Source organism: Ambystoma mexicanum, chromosome 8 (assembly GCF_040938575.1).
Source record: "Ambystoma mexicanum isolate Mex_15411 chromosome 8, UKY_AmexF1_1, whole genome shotgun sequence".
Classification (NCBI taxonomy): domain Eukaryota; kingdom Metazoa; phylum Chordata; class Amphibia; order Caudata; family Ambystomatidae; genus Ambystoma; species Ambystoma mexicanum.
The window spans coordinates 914,410,550-914,420,100 of NC_090929.1; positions in this window are offsets into that span (position 1 = coordinate 914,410,550).

A 9,551-nucleotide genomic window follows, 5' to 3' on the forward strand; every position below is an offset into this window, starting at 1 on the left:
ATGTTTAGTCTGAATCGGCTTCACCACTGACATATAATAGTATAGGTTTGTAATTTTGGCAAGTACATTCTTTATTTTCATGTTGTACACCATGTGCAATTTCTTTTGTTACTTCTTGAAAAATGCTATGCTGCTCATTGTTTAGTTTTGATTGTAGTGTACTTAAGTTTTCTGTATCTTCATACTGACACATGGCGTTTTCTACTTCTGTCCTAGCTAATTCTGCCCCGTTTGCCATTAGTGGCTGTCCCAGTGGTTCTTGGCTTCCTGTTACAGAAGGTTGACTACTGTCAGGAGTGTCCTTATCTAGTTGGGCCTGGAGTAGTTCTTCGTGTTGCTGTTCATTGTGCAACATTGTTTTGTACTGTGTAAAGTTTACATCAGTGATAGTGCTTTCATTTGCTTTGAAAGCGTCTTCATAGGAGTCATAGTTATCTAGTATTTCTTCTTCTTTTCTCCATGGTTTAAAGAGTTGTAGCATGGACATGTAATATAGTTCTTTATGGTGAGGAGATTTTAATGACAATTTGATAGGATTAATTGAGCTTGGTTTGGTAAGTTTTACTAAGCTGCCTTCACAATTTGTCACTCTGCATCTACCTTTTTTTCATCTGGTTTTATATTATTTTTGTATGTGAAGTTTTGGGCTATGTGGTATAGACACATGGTTTCCAAAGTGGTACTTCTGTTTGGGTAGTATGTGTCTAGTAAATTCTTTTTCAAAATGTCTTGGCTGTTGGGATCATTTTTGGCTATTGTGTCCATGTCGTTGTATGATTTGAGAACTGTTTTTCTAGATTTAGCTGGACCAAGACTTAGCCATACTATATTTTCAGATTTTCCATACAAAGCAGTACCGGTTAAAGGATCTGCTGCTTCATAGCAAACACATTCTCTATGGCTAAGCATTTTTATGCCCAAGCTGTACAATTTCTGAGACAGTGTTTTGTCTGATGACAGGTCATTCCAGAGGTCGTCTGCAATGTACTGCACATCTAGGTTTACATTCCGCAATAGGGCAATGATTGCATTGTAATCATTGATATATTTTGCTTCTTCTGTTCTTTTTATGCAATATGTATTTTTAGGTGATTTACCTTTAAAACTATGTCTAACTGAAGACATGACGTTGTTCCCTTCACCTGTTTCTGTAACCGGTCTAGGGAAACCAAAGTGGCATTTGGTGTAGTATTTCCCATTGCTTTTGTATTTGCGACGACAATATTTGCCACATTTGTGTCTTTGAAATTGTACAATTTGTGCATGCATGAAGATCACTATTTGATGATTCTGATGGTATTTCACAAGTGACATATTTTTCGATAAACACAGTGGCATCAATATCTTGACCAAATTTAGGAGCATCTTTAATCCATAAAAGCATGTGCATATGTCGTGCTCCTCTGGCTTGGCATTCTTTTCTCCAAAAGAAGTGTTGCACTTCTCCGAGGGGAGGAACAGTTTTATTACAAATAAAGTGTAGCATAGCAATGAATCGATGATGGAAATATCTTGAAACATTAACAGGATCTAGAGAGCAAAGTTCTCCAGGTGTTAGTATATCTATGTTTGTTTTGGTTTGATATGCGTAGCAAATCATGTAGATCTTCCCATGCATATTCTGCACAACTTAATGTAACAAACCTCCGTGACATCGGAACCAGTACTCTTTCCTACCACGCATGTTTGCTAACAGATTTGTAATGCTTGATTGTTGTAAAACTTCATCTTTTTCTTGCACTTTTTGTAGTAATTGCCTAGCCGACATATTTTGAAAGTGGGTTCCTTATTTTAATGTGTGCAACTCCGTAACAGAGTTGCTAGTTCACTTTCAAAGAGTAGGTGGAATATGTATTCCACATTTTGTCTTAATCTGAGATTTTCAGAATACATTTGAAATGAGCGGTATTCTGATGCCGTTATCTTAGTGGGTCCATCATCGTACCTTCCTCCTTTGCCAGTAGGAAAGAGTAGAGGAAAAGCATGTGCTTCTATACTTTTTTCCCCATATACTGATTGGTGACCCTTTCATTTGTCGCATTTCGTACGTTTCTAGTGCATCTTCTATGGTGTCACAGTGTAGTGGATGAATTGTATAATTGTCTAAAATATTCAATACTGTAGCAGGATCTAGAAGTTCAAATTGACCAGTTTCTGGTGACTCTTGAATTATTTCAGTTGTTTCTCTCAAGATTTCTTCAAAATGTATTTCTTTGTCGTATTCATTATTGTCTTTTAGACATTGCAAGGCTGGTGTAACTTTATGTAAGTCTACCAGTTGTTGCCAATTTTTTTTGTCTTTTGCAGGTACCATTTACTAAGACCATTAAAGATTGTTCTATTGGACGTTGCACTCCCAGAGTGTGCACTTTTTCTTTTAGATCTAATGATAAATATACTACTTTGCCGCAAATGCCTTCCACCAATTCAGAGGGAGGTAATTTTGCTGTTTTTTGGTTGAAGGCGTATTATTACTTGAAATGGGTGCACTGTTTGAATTATGATGCTCTCATATAAATTGAGTTGTTGCAGGGGTTTTGGTAGAGGGAATAATTGCAAATTACTTGCGATAGCACGTGAAGGAGTTTGATTGTCAAGTTTTGTAGTGCAGTAACTGCAAAGTGTGAAGGGGTCAGTTATTTCGTATTTGTTTTCTGCTATAAGGTAGAGAGCTAATTCAAACCATTTGGAATCTTCATTGTCTTCTATTTTGGAAGTTATGTCTATAGTTTGTTACTTTTATAAAAAAAAGTTCTGCGGCAACACACACATGGTTTGGTACTTCAGCGGATGTACTTTTGAATTTTAGTATTTCTTTTTTGATTGTGTGTAGTAGAAGGTTGCCATGTGCAGAATTGTTGCTAGTCTGTTGTAAAGCTATTGCATTTTGTAAGTGGTTTTCACTTCCAAAATATTTACTCTGGATATGGTTGATTTCTTCGAGTAGGTCTTTGGCTGTACCGTGTAGAAGATTGTTATTTAAATTGGCTAGTGCTAAAGCATAGTACAGTTTATAGACTAGATTTCTTATAGTTGAATGATGTGTTATCATTTTGATATGATGGAAGCTGCTTTTGCAAATAGGTCCTGAAATGCAGGCCAATGAATGTCCTTGCAGTCCTGTGTATTTGCGCACGGGACAGGTATCCATATTTTGCAGCAGTTTTATTTTGATTTTGTCTTTGCCTTTTACATATTGATTGAGGAACTGGCGTAAATATTTGAAAGATTTTTTGGCAATGTTACACATTGACGTGCATGGTCATTTGTATACTGGACGTTCTGGTTCAGTCGAATGGAGAATTGATTCTGAGTTTTCTGGGGATATTTTTGTAAACAGCATTTCTTGTTCCATTATGGTATTAAGTTTTTCATAATCTCGTCCACTGCTATGGATGGCAATTGTGTTCGTTTGATTTTGTTTGTATGCTTCTTCATTGAAATATGGTTCTGTGCTTGTGGTGTGACTCCATTCACCTCCACAGATATTTAAGAATTTATTTTTGTTGGCATTCCGTTTATTGAGAAGCCTTTTTTGTAATTTAGTACTTAGTTTTGTTAGTGGTTTCATTCTGTTTAACAGTAAAATAAACAACTTTCTTTTGAGAAGGACTGCACTGTCTATCAAAGCTTCGAAGTTTAATTTTCTACTGTGGCAGAACATTTTTGCTAATATACTTTTTACTTCCTACTATATCAAGATAAATAGAAGCAGTTTTAGCAGTAGTGGTAGCTGCATTTCTGTTAATCATTTTCTGTTTTATTTTACATTTTGATAGAGGAGGCAAAGTTTCTGTACTGGAAGATTGTTTAGTTTTGCTAAATGACTATTAGCTGTTTTGTTTGAACATTTTGTACAAACTCTTCTAGAGATGGATGCTTATTTTGGAGATTTTTATTTTCATTTGCTCCATCTCTGTGTTGCTTTCTACGGACTCGCTTTCTGGTAGGCATTCTGTGGGGTCTGTTGAAACAAAGAAATTGAAGGTATGGGTTGGGCTGCTGTGCAATGTATGTGTGCTGTATGCATGAGTGTTTGAGTATGATGGTAAAGATGTATCAGGTGGTGTGTGTTTGTGCAGTTACAATTAGTTGGGAAGGCTATTCTTCTATTTGTGTGTTACTATACTGCGGTTCAGATGACAATAGAAAGGGAGCTAGTGGTGAGGATAAGCACTAATAGTAAATCAAATGGTATAAAATTAAAACAATTCTTTGTTTTGTAATATTATATTCTAGGGGCTGAGTTATGTTATTTGTGCTCTGAAAAACAGGGATTTGTGTGCCATTCTGCGTGCTAATCCCTTTTTAATAAATGGTGATTTGTGGGCAGAATGGTACACAAATCTTTGTTTTTTTGGTGCACAAATTACATGAATCACCCGCACAGTGTGTTTGAGTAATACATTTTAATAACAAGAGGATACATATAACAATTAACATTATAACAGTAACGGTGGAAGCAATTTAAAATTGAGAATCAGACCCAGAAAACAGTAAGTAGAGCAATTAAACTGAAGGGGAGAAGGAGAGTAGTGCAGTAGAAGTGAGAGAGAGGAAAGTGTGGGGAAGAGGAGGAGGAGGGAAACGGATGGGTTTAAAGATGAAAATGAGGGGTGGGAGATGATTAAGGAGATAAGGCAAGGGGGGGAAGGGCAAGAAGGTGGGAGGGGTTTCATGGTGGGGAATGGAGAAGGAGAGATTTGAGGAAAGTGTAGAATGAGGAAAAGGTAGAAATAGAGCAGAGTGAGAGAGGTAAGGAGTTCCAGTGCAGGGGGGCTAGGAGATGGAAGGAGCAGAAACGGGATGTGGCAGAAGAGGAAGGAGGAACAGTGAGAAGAAAGTGGTCAGCAGAGTGAAGGGAGTGGGAGGGTGTGTAGAAAGAGGAGAGAGGAGAGATAAGGGGGAGCAAGATTGTGGAAAGATTTAAAGACTAGGCAGAGAAACGTGTGCTTACTCTTTTTTGGGGAATGAGCAGGTTTCTTTGTAGCAGATGTTTGTAGTTCAGACGTTGCTGTTTTCCAGGAGAGTGGTCTTCACTGCAATTGTAAAAGAAAGAAGTCAGTACTTTTTTGTGTTTATAGCAGTGATTTTAATTGAGATTCATGTTTATGTCTTTGCAGTAGTATTCTTGTTTGATTTCTGAACATAGTGTATGCATACAGTTTCATTTGACTATGTGCAGCCTTTATATTTTATTTCTATTATGTTAGTTCAACATGCTTTGTAAAGGAGTAGAATATTAAGTGTATGAAATTCACTTGGTTTTTTAAAGCTTTGTTATAGAATGTTAGGAGAAAGAAGAAATGTTATATTTTGCAATTTTTATTATTAGGTAAATTGCAGAAACTGTACAGAAAAGCATGGAATATATGTATTTGTGAAGTTGTGGTTAATAAAGTAGAAGGATGTGATTTACAGGTAGTGGTATTGCAGGTGGGAGCATTTCAATGAAAGTGTATGTGTGTGAGTGTATGAAGATGCATGAAATTTTACTGGCTGTGTGTAATTTTATGATACACTACTAAGTGTTTTTCTACAATTATATTATTTCTTCCATCTTCTAATATTATAATTTTTTAGATAGGTGTGTGTAAAAAAAAAAAAATTAGATAGGTTTGGAAGTGGAAGTGACAGTTGATTATAGCAGATGGAAAAAATGACAATAAGTTCATTTTATAGGCTATACAGGTTAAGTGGCAGTTACTGTGTTTATATTCATTTATAAGAGTTGTACATGTACTATGCAGAAAATATGCATACCTGTAGTTTGTATTCATGCATGTGGATATGCATGCAGCTGCAAAGAGAAATCTTGGAGACTTGTAGAGTAGTTTTTGTAGTAGGTGCTTCCCAATGATATGAGACTTGTACTCAGAGTGATCTACAGTACATTTGAAGTGCTGAACTCTGATGATGGAGTTAGATGTAGAGGTCTTGGATGTGATTGGTGGATGGTTGTGTGACTGGTTAGCTGTATCCAATGAGGGAATGGCACAGAGTGAAGTGGAAATGGTAGAAGGGCTGTCCAAGTTACGATATGTCCGCGGACATGGCGGTAGTCCGGGGACATCGCATATTACATACAGGGATTTTGGGGTGGAGAGGCATGTAAATGAGAACGAGTAGAGCAATTGATTGGTCAGTAAAGTTTAGTGGGTGTGCTGTGTAAGGAGAGAGTTTGTCAGAAAGTCTTTTTCCTGAAGAAGAACAGTTCACTATGGCTGTGTGTTTCAGAAAACAGATTGTCTGGATTTTGGGAGACTCATGGATACATTGGTTGGAGGTGCATGCACAACGCTGTGGAGTAGCTGCAGATCTTGGATTCCCTCATGTGGAAGTGCACTGGCATGGAGTGCGTGGAATGAAGTGGCTGGCCTTGGTACCTCTCTGTGCTAGTTTGCAGATAGAGCTTCATCCAGACATAATTATAATTCATTGTGGAGGGAACAGTTTAGGACATGTGTCAGGAATTTCTTTGCAATTTGCGATGAAAGAAGGACTTGGGAAGGTCATGGACATGTTAAAAAAATTCCCAAATAATATTTTCTCGTATTGCGCAGAGACAAATGTGGATGGGTTCTTCTTCATTTGGTCCACAAATGGAGAAAGCAAGGCGGAATGTTAATAAGGCTGTTTGTGCCTTTCTAGGAGATGTTGGCATGTCCTCTTTCCACAATGAAAATATATTTCACAGCACATACATTTTTCGCAGAGATGGAGTTCATCTTACTTATGCTGGTAATCAGATTTTTCTGAGAAATGTACAAAATGCATTGCGTCCTTTTGTGGAATTACAGCCATCCATTTTGCAGTAGGTGTTAAAAACCCACCAAAAGGTTCTTTTTCAGAGCCACCACTTCCTCCCAGAGAAAAGTGCAATGATTTTGATAGGGCAGCACCCCAAAATTTTAGCTGTTTGCGAACTGTTCGCAGACTTCTAAAAAGAAATGCACAGGGCCCTGCTCCATTTGTCACTTCTATTTTTAGACTATGAAAGGCGGCTCTGAAAAGAGCCTTTTATTTTTGGGATTTTTGTTGTTTTATATTTTTTTTGGTTTTTTACACGACACACCAGGAGAGGAGGGGAAAGGAGGGTAGGGGGGCGGAGGGGACACCAACCACGGGGATAAGAAAGGGCGGGTGGAGAGAGGAAGATGTAGGGTGTGCCTTACTTAGGTAATGGGCAGGTCTTCTCATGCTCTGAGACTGTAGTCTCGAAAGCACTTCAAAGTCTCTCCCCCCTGCAGAGTACTGCGTTGCAGTACATACACAAAACTGTGACCCTCGAAAGGTAAGGGTCATCAGCATTGTGAATGGCCTGTGAGGCAGCTGGAGGGATGCGCTCTCCCATAGGAGTGTCTCTTGCGGTGAGAGGAGTGGAAATGGAGGATGTAGTAGAGGAAATCAACCTACTACACTCCTCACAAGGTACAACCTTGCGAACGGCCCCACCGTGGAACGACCTTAGGTGTCGCTTCATAGTTGTCATACCAAAGCTGTACGAACCAAGCCTCCTGCGACTCAGCACCATTTTGCACTGGTTGCAGGTGACCTTGTTGGCACACACCTTAGGTACGTTACCATGCATTGTAAATAACCGCCACATCGAAGACTCACAGCGAGTGCTGGTAGTAGGGACTTCCACTACCTCTTCATCCTCTTCATCCTCCTCTACATCCTCACACCTGTTTCCCTCTTCAGGCCCTTGTGGAGGTGGTGCTGGAGCAGATGTAGTACCAGGTGGAAGTAGAGGAGCCATGGTTGCCATCAGGTTTCAGCAAAATCTGGAAGATTGGCAGCCAAAGTACACAGTGTTTTGTCAGATAGCCAGAAAAACAATGAGGATGAGCTCTGGGGTGTGGCCTTTTATATGGGTGTGGGTGCGCGGTTCGCAGACACCCGCGTGGTCCGTGGACAGATCGAACACCCCAAAAAGTATGTAAAAAGTCAGGGTCATTGTCTGAGACATGTGCTATGGTGAATTTTTACTATAAAATACTGTGGGTTGCCTGAAAAGGTACTTTTAAAATGTTTGGGGACCCGGAGAGTGTCCGCAATTCAGGACACACGCTCAGCGTGGGTGCGGTCACATGATGGCATCGCGAACAGGTCCGCGACGGGAACGGGTGTCCGCAGGACACCAAATGCACGGGAACGGTCGTGCGCATGCGCGCGGGTGTTCTACGGACAGTGTTCGGGTCCTGATACTAATTAAAAGTGCGGCACAAATGAGAAACAATTACGAACAGGCACGATGTTCAGAGAACTTACGGGTGTGGTGCGCATGTGCATAGATGTTCTTCAGGCAGTACGGACAGGTCTGGTGTCCTCAGGACACCCCCATTTTGTTTATTTACGGATATCCCGGACACCGTGTGTGTTCTTAGAACAGTTTCAACTTGCCTGCGAACAGTACGGACAGGCATAATGTCCTTAGGACACCTCCATTTTTGTTTGATTACGGACATCCCGGACACCGAGTGTGTTCGAAGAACAGTTCCATTTTGCTTGCGGACAGTACGGACAGGTATAGTGTCCTTAGGACACCTCCATTTTTGTTTGATTACGGACATCCCGGACACCGAGTGTGTTCGAAGAACAGTTCCATTTTGCTTGCGGACAGTACGGACAGGCATAATGTCCTTAGGACATCTCCATTTTTGTTTGATTACGGACATCCCGGACACCGAGTGTGTTCGAAGAACAGTTCCATTTTGCTTGCGGACAGTACGGACAGGTATAGTGTCCTTAGGACACCCCCATTTTGGTTAATTCCGGACATCCCGGACACCCGCGCTGTCCGGACACCCCAACGGCCTTTTTTAAATAAAAAAAAAAAGGGCACAAAAAAGAACTGAATTAAAACACATATTTTTGTTTTATTATATATAGATGTACAATTTTTGAAAGAGAAGGGGAAGCAGAAACTAACACAGACACAGGGGAATTGGGGATTTCAAGAGGATGGATAGGAGGAGATGAAAGGGTAGAAGTCTTATCAAAACATTTTTTCTTCGTGGAGAGGGTTTGGGGATAATTGACTGGATATGGTGAGGAGGGACAGGTACATGTGGGACAATGGTATTTAATTTTTTTTTATGTGGTCCTCCACAAAGTTTTTCAAATGGTTGAAATTTGCCATTAGCATGTCCAGTTTTTCTTCCATGCGCTGGAGAGTCTTTTCCAATGTATGTTTTGGTGTACTATTTTCAATGTTTGTATGGTCTGTTAAATAAAAATATATATGTTAAGTGTACATACAGTAATGCTACCATTAGTATCACTATCTTCAGACATTTCCTCACGTGGGAAATTCTCCTCAAGCCATTCAAAAGTACTGGACATTAGTGTGAAAAAAATATATTACTTTTATTGTATCTAATACAGAAATTTTAGAAATATATAAGAAAAATTAAGTACACTTACTAGCTTCTGGTAAGTTATGTTCTTACTGGTCTGTAGATCTGCTGTTGCTCCTAGTCATGCAGTTTGTGAGGTAATTATGTTGGAAGCCCATCTTTCTTTTTTTGGTATATTCCATTTTAGTA